A 15,367-nucleotide genomic window follows, 5' to 3' on the forward strand; every position below is an offset into this window, starting at 1 on the left:
TCGTCTGGACGTTGCTTCTTCTGGGCGAATTGAACCCGCCAGTATAGTTCGGATCGGGCTGGCATGTAGTGCTTCGTCAGCTGGTCTACCAGGTCCGTGTAGGATACCTCGGTGATGGGTACCGGGCTGAACAGCCCCACGGCAGCGTTGTAGACGGGGGGTCCGCTGATGTATAGCAGCGCCGCGGCCTTGGCTCGGTCATCGGTAATCTTGCTGACCAGGAGGAATCCCTCAACCTGACCCAGGTGTGATTGCCACCTTTCGGGATGTCGAGTGTCGAATTCCCTCACGCGGCCGAAGTTTGCCATGTCGTCCGGTCCTGGGTCTTGCTCCGTTGGAAGTTAAAACTTCCCGTGACAGCTCTGGCCGGGAACTCTCTTCCGCGGCCGTGACTTCAGCTCTGGAGCGATCCCATCCTCGTCGCCAGTGAAGTAGCCGGTTCAGAAACGACGCGGATTGGTCCGGATTGACGGGGCGCCAAAATGGACGTTCCTGATTGGCCCTCACTGACAGCTGCCGGCTATAAAAGCCGGGCAACTTATTCTGTTTTTGTCTTGCTCTAAATAAACCTTTTTTTAAGTAGCCTGTCGTCCCGAGTGGTCCTTCGGCTACTTCATTGCCAGTTCTTTGCAGGCAATAAGCGAGACGGAAGGTTCCAGACAGAAACATGCTTTATTGGAGTCAAGCAGAACAGAACTGAAACAGTGGCTGCTGTGCAGCTACTTATATGGTTGGCCACTAGGTGGCAGCCAATAGTTTTAAAGGAAACCCTTCCCACCCCAAATCTACCAATGATATTCCTGGAGACAAGAAGTCTGGCTTAGTCAGTAGCCGTTACACATACACACCATTGAGCAACCAGTAAGCAGCATTTAAACAGACACATGAATCAGTACAAGCAAAAACCCCAATACATTACAACTGAGAGGGGACTTTCTTAATAGCAGTTCAGACTGCACAATTGTGCAGCATTTGGGGTTGGTTTGGGTTTTTTTTAAGCAAAAGAAAACAAACACTTCCAAGAAAACTACCTCAGGGAAAGTTGTTTCTCCTTGTCCCTTACTAAAAATCTCAAGAAGGGTTCTTGCCTCCTGTGAATTAGTCAGAGGAGCTGTGTCATATTTTTGCTGCTTATAAAGAGAAAATGTAAAAGGGAGCCCGCACTTTGGCTTAGTTATGAATGTCAACTTTCTGTTCCCATGCAAACGTGTTCATAATCATTCTACTTATGTAAGATGAAGCTTAACACACTGTAAGCTGAAAGCTTAACATAGCATCTGCTCTCAGTATAGAATAGACCTGTGGACTCCTAGAATTTTTGATCCAACATGAGTAGCTCAGGAATTTTGGGAGTTGAAGTCGGCAGGTGGTAAAGGGGCGACAGTTGCCCACTCCTGGTGTAGAGGAAACTGGTGTAAACTCCTGATATCTTTCAATGGGATTGAAGATGTTCTATTTGGACATTCATTCTTTCACAAGCATCCACTAGGATCCAGTTCTGAATGCATTGCAGAAATTGAACATGTAATTTTCAGATATTTTTTTCAAGTAAATGAATAAGCAAACTAGTCAGGGCAAATCTCATATAAACTTAATAACTTATTTTAATTTACCTCCAAACTCATAATTTTTAATTAGTCCTGTCTTGTGACATTGCTCTATTACCACCTTGCTCACTGGAATAATTCTTGGAAACTCAAAAATGGCCTATCTCATTTGTAGCTAATATAGGTAGTCCTCAACTTACAACCACAATTGAGCTCATTTCTGTTGCTAAGTGAGACAGTTGTTAAGTGAATTTTGTCTCATTTTATGACCTTTCTTGCCACAGTTGTTATGTGAATCATTGCAGTTGTTAAATTAGTCATATGGTTGTTAAGTAAATCTGGCTTCCCCATTGACTTTGCTTGTCAGAGCTTCGCAAAGAGTAATCACATGACCTGGGGATACTGCAGCTGTCATAAATATGAGTCAGTTGCCAAGCATCAGAATTTTGGTCACATGATCATGAAGATGCTGCAATGTTTGTAAGTGTGAAAACTGGTCATGTCACTTTTTTCACTGCCATTGTAACTTTGAACAGTCACTAAATGAAGTGTTGTACGTCAAGGACTACTGTACTGAGCTTGACTGACCAATTTGCCTCACAAAGAGGACTTAAAAAAACACAACTCTTTGTTTTGGATAACATATTAGTCATCCAAATGGAATAAGAATTATGGTGACTTATTTCCGCATTGTTTCCCATTGACTAATCAAATGCTAATGGAAAGTTCACCATCCCCCTTATCTCTTCTTAAATTTCTTTATACTATTTATATACTTTTATACTTTGTTATACACTAGCCAGAGAACTTCTCTGAGTGAAATGGGCAGTTCAAAATTGTTAAAAATAAATAAATAAGTTCACAAATAAAATGAAAGCATAACACAGCATCCCATAACTGTTACTAAGGCCTTGCTTTGCCATTAATATTGCAAACAGTATGTAATCCTCTTGATGAGTTATGGCTAATCGCTTTGTCTTCCCTTCATTAATTTATCTAATTCCCTTTTAAAGTCACCCAGGTTGGTGGTTACCACAACATCTTGTGAATATGAATTCCATCGTTTAATCATGCTCTATATTCACAGGGTCACAACAATTTTTTGTGGATTTCCCCTGAAGTTCTTTTCCATGGGTTTTCTGTGGCAATGAAGCTAGTTAGCCAAACAACTATTTTTCAAACAACAGTGTGCTGGAATCAAAAGAACACAAATAGTCAGAATTACCATTGATTGTTGGATTGCAAGTTCAGCCTTTGCCAGAATATTATCTGACCAAACGCTTAATGAGCTTAGCAGAATGTGAGAGTCAGGCTACAGCCTGCACATAAATCATGCATTGGTTTTGTGGGTAGCACAAACCATGTCCAGATTTTCAGGCAAGAAGTACTTTGGGATGGTGCCAAAAGATTTATTGTAAAGCACAGATGTGACTTGGGGGGCGGGGGGGGGGAGTAATGCAAGTTCATTTAAACAAGAAGCAGAGTTAGTTGGACAGATGCTGGACTCTTCCTCATCTCCCACACCAAGAAAAATATGCTATATAAAAGTTTGGCCTTGACAGTTTTCAATAGCATATTTGTTTTTAGCCTATCATATTGGATAGTTCAATATATTGACGGCCCACAAAGAAAATTCATCAGGATTGATCCTAAGTGAGTGTGAATAATAAACAAATAGCAGAATAAATCTATGGCATGCATGGATTAAATGCTTGCTGCTTGATTGACTTTGATGCTGTAAGCTACCCTGAGAAAATCTGGTATTGAGGGGTGAAATATAAGTTTTAAAAATAAAATAACAATTCAGTCTGGAGGAGAAGTGCCTACATCGTGGAAAACAGAATTTATAACTTTGATTCCGAAGGAAGATCAAGATCTTGTTCAACCTAAAAATTATAGGCCTATATCGCTTTTAAATAATGATTATAAAATATTTGCAAAGATTTTAGCAAATAGATTAATGAAGGTTATGCAGCAAATGATTCATAGTGATCAAACAGGATTTATAAGTGGTAGACAAATGAAAAATAATGTGAGACATATTGTAAATTTATTAGAATTTTTGGAAATAAATAATCAAGTCCACGCAGAGCTGATCTTTTTGGATGCCGAAAAGGCCTTTGATCAATTGAATTGGCAATTTTTATTCAAGGTTTTGGAGAAGATGGAGTTTGGTGATAAGTTTTTACAACCTATTAGGGAAATATATTAAAAACAAACAGCTCAAATAATAATTAATGGTAGTTTAACAGAAGCTTGTAAAATTGAAAAAGGTACAAGACAGGGTTGTCCGCTGTCGCCATTATTGTTTGTTTTAACATTGGAAATATTGTTGATCAAGATACGTGATTCAGAGAAAATAAAGGGAATTAAAATTAAAGATCAAGATTATAGATTGAAAGCATTTGCGGATGACTTGGTAATTACATTAAGTCAACCAACTCAATCGGTTACAGATTTAATGGAAATAATTTTACAATATGGACAAGTTTCTGGATTTAAGGTAAATAGGCAAAAAACTAAAATATTGATTAAAATATGACCAAAGAACAAAAGGAAGTTTTAGAAAAACTAATGAGATTTGAAATAGTTAAGAAGATCAAATACTTGGGGGTATATCTTTCAGCTTCAAATGCGAAATTATATAAAAATAATTATGAATTATTATGGTCAAAAATACAAAAAGAATTAGATAGTTGGAAAAAAATTACAATTGTCCTTATTGGGAAGAATTGCAGCTGTGAAAATGAATGTTTTACCTAAATTCTTATTCTTGTTTCAAATGATACCTATACTTAAAAAAGACTCAGATTTGGAGGAATGGCAGAGAGGTATTAATAAATTTATTTGGGCAGGGAAGAGACCGAGAGTTAAACTTAAGATAATGCAAGATGTACGTGAAAGAGGTGGTCTTAAAATGCCCAATTTTAAATTATACTATGAGGCTGCGGTATTATCATTAATTAGTAATTGGTTTAATTTAACACAAGGGAGATTACTGAATATTGAAGGACATGATTTGTTATATGGTTGGCATGCTTATTTATTGTTTGACAAAAAAGTGGATAATGTTTTTAAGACACATATATTAAGATATGCCTTGTTGCGAGTTTGGAAATAATATCGTTATAAGTTGAATTTTAAAATTCCAATTTGGGCAATACCTAAACATGCGATAGAAAATATAAATGTGGGATTTAATCATGATGTGATTACATATAAAGAAATTCTTACATTGGAAAGAAATGTATGGCAATTAAAGCCATTTAATATTTTAAAAGAAGAAAAGATAGTACAAACTTGGTTTCAGTATGGGCAGTTACAAGCTAGATGGAAACAGGATCAGAAAATTGGTATTTCCATAGTAGATGAAAATTTGGTTAAACAAATTAGAGATCAAAGTCCTGCACATATAAGAAGGATATATAATGCATTGATAGAAATAGATTCAGAAACGGAAAGACTGTATGATAAAATGGGCCCAGAATATTCAAGAACCAATAGTGATGGATACTTGGGAAACAATCTGGGTCAGAAATGTAAAATTTACACAGGCACAAAATTTAAGAGAGAATTTTTAAAAAATGTTTTATAGATGGCATTTAGATCATAAGAAATTGGCATGTATGTATCCAAATTATCAGCCTAAATGCTGGAGGTGTGGTTGTGATGATGCAACGTATTATCATATATGGTGGACTTGTAAAAAAGTTAAAGCTTTTTGGATTAAAATTTGGTGGAATATGCAGAAGATATTTAAGAAAAAGATAAAGTTTTCTCCACAATTATTTTTGCTGGGTATTACTATAGACTGTACTGCTATAGAAACTAAATTGATGTTGTATTTAATAACGGCAGCAAGACTTTTGGTAGCGCAATACTGGAAGAATGAGGATTTGCCTACTATAGAAGAATGGACTTTAAAAGTTTCAAACCTGGAAGAAATGGCAAAAATTTCAGCATATTTGAAAGACCATTCGCAACAAAGATATATCATGGAGTGGAGAAGATGGATTGATTTTATTCAGAATAAATATGGGACCAAAAAGTTTCATTTAGCATTTGAATAAGTAGTAGATTTATAAGATTTATTATTATTTAGTTATTTTTAAGGAGAGTTAACGTTTGATATGATTTAAAGTGTGATTATAGTTAGTTAGCATATTATAGTTTAAGATTGTTAGGGTTAATACCCTGTATTACGCTCTGGGAAGTCGGGGGGGAGGGGGAGGGAGGGAAAATTGGGTGGGGGTGGGGGAGGGGTGGGTTTTATGTTTATAATGTATTTGTAAAACTTTTTAATAAAATAAAAAATAAAAATAAATAAATACACAATGTCTTATAGTAAAAAAATAAAACATCAAACCAATAAATGTTACAGCTGATATTAACTATTGATATGGCCTGGTCTGCAGAGACACATTAAAGCTTACTTCTCAGGGTCATATAGTACTGTATTCAGTGTGGGAAGGATATAAGTTTTTTTATTTATTTAATCGCTGATCATTTTAATATTTAATGTTTTAATATTTTGTACTTTGGTTTTATGGTATTTATAAGCCACTCAAAGTCACTTGACAGCAACATGGGTGGCATGTTAATTAGATAGATAGACTATTAAAATGGTAAAGAGATCATAAAATAAATGATTTTTAGGGGAAAAAAACCACAATTCTGTAAGGGTCTTGCCTTAACTGGGCACATTTCTCCCTCTTTTACTGAGTAGATAATTCTTGAATGCCTAGAAAATTTGTGAAAAATCTTTCACACTTGTTGACTCTAAGATGTTTGGTTTTTAGCAAACCTCCTTAAAAGACTGTGGCAGTTCCTGAGCACATGAATATTCAGATACTGTGTGGGAAGCACATGCAGAGGTAGATCAGAAATTTTATCAAGTTTTGACCAGAGGAAATGACAAGCACTGAAGACCAAAGAGACTACAACACAACTGAAGCAGGACAATTCAGCTCAATATTAGGAGGGCACAGCAAAAGCACTCAAGTCAGGAGGTGATTCTTTACTTATAACAACTTCACTTCTTAAGTAAAGGTATCAGAACAAATCCCAAGTATATGGAAGCAAGTCATCATAGTCCCCAGTTTTTTTTTTAAATGAAACAACCACAGGTTCAAAAGCTGCTGTGAGATTAATCTTCTTTCCACGGTCAGTTAAATGTTTCTGTGGTTCTTCCAACTTCAGGTACAAAGATGAGGACAACACAATTCTCTTTGTACTGGTTTCCATTCAAATGGGCTGTTGTGACCAGACATTTATATAATAATAAGTCATACAATGCCAGAAATGCATTCTGTTCCCATTGCTATTCATGACAGCAGTAGATATCATCATGAGAAAACTCTTCTAAGGAATTGAATTTTCCAGGGACAATTAATCACCAACTTTGTCTATACAGATGATATTGCAATATTGCCCATGACAGTAGAAACCGCTGATATGCTCTGTGAATCAAGGGTGCAGCACAGCCATTTTGACTGGTCATTAGGTAAAGGTAAAGGTTCCCCCGCACATGCGTGCTAGTTGTTTCCAACTCTAGGGGCTGGTGCTCATCTCCGTTTCAAAGCCGAAGAGCCAGCGCTTGTCCGAGGACGTCTCCGTGGTCATGTGGCCGGCATGACTAGACGCCAAAGGCGCACGGAACGCTGTTACCTTCCCACCGTAGTGGTCCCTATTTTTCTACTTGCTTTTTTATGTGCTTTCGAACTGCTAGGTTGGCAGAAGCTGGGACGAGTAACAGGTGCTCACTCTGTTACGCGGCACTCGGGATTTGACCCGCCAAACTGCCGACCTCCTGATCGACAAGCTCAGCGTCCTAACCCACTGAGCCACCGTGTCCCTGGTCATTAGACAAGACAAAAATACTGGCCACTCATGATCCACCAGTAATTGTACAGCTAAATGGAGTATAATCAGAACAAAAACTTGCTCTATGTTATCATCTATCTCCAGTCTACAACACTGTTCTTTCAACAATTCCAAGAAGGCTGCACACCTATTTGCACTACTCAGGTGACCCTAATGACACAGATAAGCCTCCAGGTGGCATCAGTGACTTGCTAAAAGAATGCAAATTACCAGCTGTCTGCAAGGAATATAAATCCTTCCATTGCCCACCATCCAGTCAGAGCTGAAGAAGCTTCTTGGATAAGAAGTGAAACATCTTCAAAGAGAAAAAAAGAATGTCCAGTTGCCCCATGAAAAAGCACCTTTGGGACAACCATGACCTGGATGACTAAGAATCTCCATAGATATTATCAGTAGTATCATATGTAGCAGAAACATGGAACTGGAAACCTTCTGATGCACTGGTTCCATGGGATCATTGTCATCATTTTGATGGACTGAATAAGAATAAAACTATTTGCCAGAAATGTTGCCATCAGTCAATTTTAGCTAATGAAATTAAATATAAACAAAAAAAACTAGCAACTGAAGTGATTTGGGCACATAGCATCTACACACTACTGGCTGTTGAATCATAACCAGGGCTTTTTTTCTCATAGAACGCTCAGAACGGAGTTCCGGCACCTTTTTTGGATGGAACCTTGTAGGGTAGGCAAGGCGGGTTGTATGACATGTGTGAGTTCCGTACTAGGGAGATCAAGTTCAAGGTTTTTTGCATTTCGTTAAATGAATTCAGATTCCAAAAAATTAGTAAGGTGCTGATCTTAAAATGACACAAATTGTTTTTATTTCTACAAATTTCTTAACTGTTCATATGAAACCTTCTGGTTTTCTTCTGAAAGAGGCAGCCACTTCACAAGGGAACTCACACTAAGCTGAGATCAGTTCAGCCATGCTGGCTGAGAATTAAGGGAGATGTAAGTTCCAGAACATTCAGAAGATGCCAATTTGGAGAAGACTCTAACAATTCTTTTCCTTTCATTCTGTTGCCTGATTTCATCTGTTAGATAAATGACTAATGGTACCTTTCCTTGAAGATGGAATCATTGAACATGATGAAGTTGCCAGTATGAAAAAGACACTCCTAGGAAAGAGATTTAAGAAAAATACATTTTTTCCCCAGGAAATCAGTTTACTCTTTTACATATTCAACAGATAATGGGATACTAGAGTCCTGTTTCTTTAGGTGGTGACAGCAATCAGGAAATTTATTCTGTGCACTTTAAAGAAAGCATTTATTTCAGAAGTCATGTTCTGAAGGAAAATATGACTAAAGAATGAATTGAGTGTGCTCAGTGTTGACTGGTTAGTTCCCAACATGGTCACCAAGAAAGTTCCCTATCTTAGATCCCTGAAACAGGCTTGTACTTAGTGTTTCCTTCTGCGATTTATAAGTGGGACCTTCAGATCTGGTCTGCAAGAAGAGTGTAAACCATTTTGCTGTGTTCTAGTGGTCATGTGGATATACTTAAAATGGCCTCCACAGTGCAACTCTTAAAATGGCCTTCCTAATATCTCTCTGGCCTACTATCTAGGCCAGGTGTGTCAAAATGCTGGCCCATGGGCTGGATGCATCATGGCAAAACCGCACTCACCCCATTGCCGGCAATGGAAAAAAAAAGTTGTGATACATCATGACACATCACATGATGTTGCAAGTTTGACACCCCTGACCTAGGCTGTTCCAAGGAAGCAATAATGAGAAATTCTTGACAGGTATCAGAGGTCATATTCATTTAGGTATACACAGTGAAGTCGCTTTGGAGGGAAGAAACTTTAGCCACTCAATTCAGAGAAAAAACCTCTATGGAGACTCATGTATTTCATTTCCTCAGCTCTGAAAAATGGAATATCATTATTATATTCCATCTCTTCAGAGAGAGCCAACCAGAGGAGCAGATGGACTGAAGGAGAAATTGAGCAGAACATTTAAAAAGACCCCCAGCTGCTGCAATGTGAAAAACACCTAATTTTTTACAAATAAATTATCGTTCAGTCAATGACCAGCAAAAAATAAAAAAATAAATATAGTACCAAAGTAAAATTGAATAGCTGAGATAAATTACTAGCATTAACACAGATAAGAGAACGCATAAATGTGACCCACATAGCTATGATGGCACGTTAATTACTTATGCAAGTGTATGTCACACACACAAACACATGCTCAGTTTCTTTTCATTTGGTTTGCTGCAGGGATGAGCTGGTGGCAGTAATACCATTCATACTGAAGGAAGTAATTAAAAGCCAGCTTTTTCTCCCTATTTTGCGAGAGCTGCCAGTCAACCCCGGTAAGAAAAGAATTGCTAATAAAATATTAATATGTCCCTATTCTCTTTTATGTTATTTCCTCCTTCAGCAAAGAAAAATAAAAGAGGAAAAACCAACATGCTTTGGCATGCCATATTTATTCTTGCTTGTCAATCAAAAAAGCAAGACAAACCCATGAGACCAAATTGTAAGTAGATGAAAGACAGCAACCAGGAGGGAATAGAAAATCATAGCCCATTGTGCTTGACCTCAGAGAGGATTTATCAAGGCATTATGGTGAGTGTTGTTGGGAAAAGGCTGCATGGAAAAAACACTGACTGCACTTACAGTCTTTCGAGGACTGTAGGTCAAGGAGGAAAAGATTAATTTCTGATGCCAGTTGCTACATGTTGGCAATCACGATATAATCAGCTTGGGCTATATTATATTTAAATAGTCTAGACAGTTTCAAAAAGAGAAAGTGTGTGTCTAAAACATTAGTTTTAAGGGTCACTGGTATGAATAGCACGAATTTTGCCTGCAATTAGCTTGGTCTACATTCTTTTATATAGCAACTTTGACATCCTGGATTCCATAACAGGAAGAATCCACAAAGCTTGCATTGAGTATTTCTTGCTCACATGTGTTATATCTTTCCCTTTCCCTTGATCTTTCCCAAAAGTATAATTTCCCTTACTTTCTGCCTTTTCCCTCTGACTGCTTCTACCCAATAGCGGAGCGCCATCATCCGAGTAAGGAAATGAGTAAGAAGATTAGAGAGAATCATCAGGAAAATAGCAATTGAAAGAAAACTTCACAGATGACTAGATAGAACACAAAGAGCAGGATGATCCCCTGATTAACGGACCCAGTACAGCCCCAGTTAAATTGATTTGGACCCTTTCTTTCTTACGTATCGTTAATGTAATTTAGCCCCTGGAATTATGATAGGCTGTTCTGATGCTTATTGATGAACTAGGGCCAATGAAATGTGATGCTGAGGAAAACATTCTGAGGGCGCTGATAGTGAATGAATACATAATGGATTGTATTACTTTTCCTCAGTATCCCCTAAGACTCTACGGCTGGCTCAGGAATTCTGGGAGTTGAAGTCCACAAGTGATAAAAGAGCCAAGGTTGCCTACCCCTGCCCTAAGATGCAGGTCCATTCCTAGGGAATTTATCAGTGACTAATCAATGCTGGAATGGTCATATGAATGCACCTCCCAGAAAAAGGAATTTAACATCATGGCTCTGCAGTTTAGATATGAAGAACCAGTCTGGTTTAGTGGATAAGGCACCAGGCTAGAAACCAGGTGTCTGTGAACTCTAGTCCCACCTTAGGCATGAAAGTCAGTTTGGGCCAGTCACTCTTTCCCAGGCCAACCCATCTCCTAGGGTTGTTGTTGTGGAGAAAATAGGAGGAGGAAGGGATCTTAGATATGCTTGCTGCCCTGAGATATTCATCAAAATAATAAAGACAGAAAATAAATGAATAAATAAAAAAACTGGTTAACTTTTTGGTATATGAAGAGTCAGCATAATTGTTTAAATTGGAGCAGAGAATGACATCAGACTGGCATCATGTGAGCAAGGGGGGTGGGGGTTGGGAGAAGCATGTGCTTATTTTCCCATTTTCAAAGGAAATAGTTTGACTTTTCCCAAGCCAGTCTGAAGAAAACTGCAGTCATTTTAGCTGACAACTGAAACAATTTAGAGACCTAAGCATGCCGTTACTGTTTTTTTTTGTTTCTCACTTTATTCTGTATTTTTCTTTCTCTGTTTATGCAATTTTTAAAGAAAAGATTAATCAGCTGGAGGTCTGCCTTTTATTGAACAAGCAGATAAAATGCTGCCTTCTGTGTCACTAACAATTGTCTTGCAGTGTGATTTATGAATCACAGGCAAGGCATCTGCAATGGTTCAAGTGATCCCTTGGTTACTATTCTACACTTGTGCTAGTTCTGCTAAGCAATCTTTTTTCAGGATATTCATGGGGTTTAGAGTGAAATAATGTACAAAAATTATTCATATATTTGTAAACCTACAATGGGATTGAGCTTAAAATATAAATATAGAAAAAAACATTCTATATATATTTAAAATGATTTAATCAAACACCCTAAATATGAAAAATTCAGCTGTTTGCTAGTATTTCCTGTCTCTTGATTCTACTAACAGGAAGGTGTCTTATCTTCCTTTATTTTCCTTTGTTGGTTGTACAATTTACAGTTGATTTCTCCTCTGAATGTACATATATAACTTGCAAAATCTTGCAATCTCACAATAATTTGGATGCTTGGGTCCCATTAAGCTTTTTTTTTTTTTACAAGTCAACCTTAAGTGTAAATGTTCATTTATTTCCAATTCAGTGAGTTTTCCCCTTCAATTTACCTCAGGAAAAACTCTTGCAAATTTATCTTGGTTTTATTTATTAATTATTTCTTTGATTTATATACAGTAGTAGTTCAGATCACAATAGTGCCTCTGTCAAGACTTTCAATATTTAAAAACAATACAAAAATACAGTATAAAATACAAACAACAGCTGAGGAGCCAGATCAGTCTAAACAAACAATAACCACACCACCGGTTGTGACTAAAACTTCAGCTCCCGTGCCTAGGAGCCCATTCAGGTCTTAAGAATCTCCTGAAAAGGCAGAGACCTAATCTAACTTTGGGGGAGCAATGCTCCAGAGGGCAATTTGCAGTAACAGAAAAGGCTTATTTCTTTTTGCACACTTAGGCAATCTTCAGAAAGAGGAGCCATGATACTGAACTTTCCCCATTGCAATGGAGTCCAAACAGTGCCACATTGGACATGTTGAAATTAATTTGTGTATCTGAGAAGACAGAGAGTTTCACTGCAACCAGCTGGGTTGTCCATATGGATGAGAGTTCTCTGCCCAGCCATGACACATTGCAATGATCCATCTGGAAGGTGATAAGAGAGAGGCATAACTCAAACTGTCATCAGTCCCAGATACTCTACGATGTCCTTGCCAACTAGGGGTGAAAGAATGTATGCTTTGACAATCCTTTGAAATCTTTCACAAATTTGTCACCTACCCTAACCATATAGTGTGTTGATATTATTTACAGTATTGTTTAATACTGTTTGATTTAATAGCTCTAGAAGTTAGCATTTTTGGACTTTTTTTAAAAAAAGTCTTGCTTAGGAATGAATATTCTACTTAGTTACTGCTTTTATTAACTACTTCTTGGACTCAGCGTGGGAGTGAGGCCAAATGTAACTCCAAATATATTTGAATTATTTTCATGTAATAATTTATTATTAGATCTCTTGCAGGAGCTCAAAAAAGTATACATGTGGATCTCCGATCCTTTTATTTCCACAAAAACAACTCTCAGAGATAGGTTGGATGTAAAGTTGGTTTCTACCTAGAAAAGTCACAACACATTTGATAATATATTGTCCTTATAATAAGAATGTAGTGGCTCAGCATGGTCCATGTATGTAAGAGAAGCATGAATGTTCATTCATTCATTCATTCAATTTTATATGGCCACCTATGTCAAATTCATGGGTATCAACAAAACTACACATGACAACAGAAATAATACATACATAATGTACAGCTGAAGTAAAAACTAAAGCAACCAGCAATAATCATTGCATGGTTCTGCCCCACTTCAGGACCCACTAGGTTTGTGACACAGCCATTTCTTTAAAGCCCTATGGAAGGCCAGTGGTGTCAGGGCCTAACTGATTTCTGAGGGAGATGGCACCTACTGAAAAGGGCAGATGCCAGGAGAGAAAAGGCATATAGCAATTCCTAAAAATGGGACCCAGAGTATGCCTCTTCTCCCAGATATGACACAATCAAGGAGAGACAGTTCTCCAAAAAGCCCATCCTCATGCCATGAAGGAATTTATAGATAACTATAAGCACCCTGAATTGAACCTGGAAGAATACTGGTAGCCAATTTCAACAATGAAAATAACCACGTTCCATGAATCTTTCCTGAATGAATTGGAGAATGAAAAATGGCAGCAACAACATTGCCCCCCTTCCATTCCAAGTATATGCAGTAGAGACTTTCTATGTTTAGTTTCAAATCTAATTTGGGTACCCAAAATGTAGGTAGTAGCATTATTCCAGATTTGTAGTGATTTCAAAATGTCAAGCCTGCTCAAGCAACTTTTAGCTTGTTAACAATAATAAGTCACTGAATTACCTTCATAAAAGGCTCACAGAAAAACATTTCCACCTTCCAGAAACAGGCAGATGGAAGGCATGTCTTGCTTGTAGATGCTCTTCCAGGTAACATTTGTTTGCCTTTCAATGCACAGCTGCTGCCACCGCCACAACTCATGCATGAATTTTATCACTTTGCTAATTTCCCCATCAGTCACAGTAGATATTGATTGTCCCCATTTAGAGATGCACACAGCATCTTCAAATGAAAAGTTATTTATAAAGCCCAGCATGGCATTTCATCCCTTAAAGAAATAATAAATGTGTTTTGCATTCTAAATTTGATAACAAAACTCCAAAATTCAGTCAATTGCTGCTTGGAAGCTGTTTGACTCTGTAGGTGTGTCAGCTATGTATATGTATGTAAATAAATATGATATATTCCTGGGGGAAGGCATTGGTATTGAAAAAGGAGCATTGTTAACTCCAGGAGGTTGGGTTGGTCGGTCGTTTTTTTGCTGGCCAGATTGGATGGATGGATAGAGGTAGAGAGATTATATCCCATCTTTCAATGCCTTTCTTCCACTTTTCCCCACAACAGATCATGGTGAGATGGCTTGGGCTGAGAGACAATGACTGGCTCAAATCATGCAGTGAGCTTCTGTAGATCAGAACCTGATTTCTTTGGTGCTTGTCCAACCCCTTAGAACTAAAGGGACTATTAGGTTGAAAGCAATAATTATGGCAAACTATATATAGCTCTGAGTAAAAAAACATTATCTCCATCCTTTCCAATTAGGATTCAGGCTTGAGCATGGGAGGGAAACCATCTTGGTTGCTATTTAGGATGATCCAAGGTGAGGCTCCTCCTTGTCCAACTATGGTTTTCTTGATGGCATTCAATACTACTGACTATTATATTCCTTTAAGCTATTTGCAAGATCTTGGAGTTGGATACTGCTTGAAATCTATTCCTTCCAGTGTTGTTGGCTTGAATGGCAGTGGAAGAGTAGTCAAGCACTTGGACAGTTCATTATGGGTGCTTCAGCCCTGTTTCCCTTTTTTAAAAAACATCTACATAAAGATGATGGAAAAGATCATCTGTTGGTTTGGGATTCAAAGATCATCAGTTTGCTGATGATACTCAGATTTACATCATTTTTACCAGGCCAAGGAAGAAAAGACCTAATACAGTGTTTGAGAGACTGTAAAAGACTTAATGTGGATAATAGGTGGAGATTGTCCCAATAAGAAATAGTTATTGTTTATACAAAACTTCCCTGGAGCTATGACTGCTCCATCTTGACATAGCTGCACTTATCCTGAAGAAGCTGACACAGAATTTGGAGGTTCATGTGGACTCAGGGATCCTCCCAGAGAAGCAGGTGAAGACTGTGGCCAGGATAGCCTTTGATCAGTTCTGACTGATCCAGAGCTGAGATATTTCTGGTCCAGGAGGTATTAAGACAGTGACTCATTTCAAAACTA

This window comes from Vipera ursinii (genome assembly GCF_947247035.1).
Source record: "Vipera ursinii genome assembly, chromosome: 1".
NCBI lineage: Eukaryota > Metazoa > Chordata > Lepidosauria > Squamata > Viperidae > Vipera > Vipera ursinii.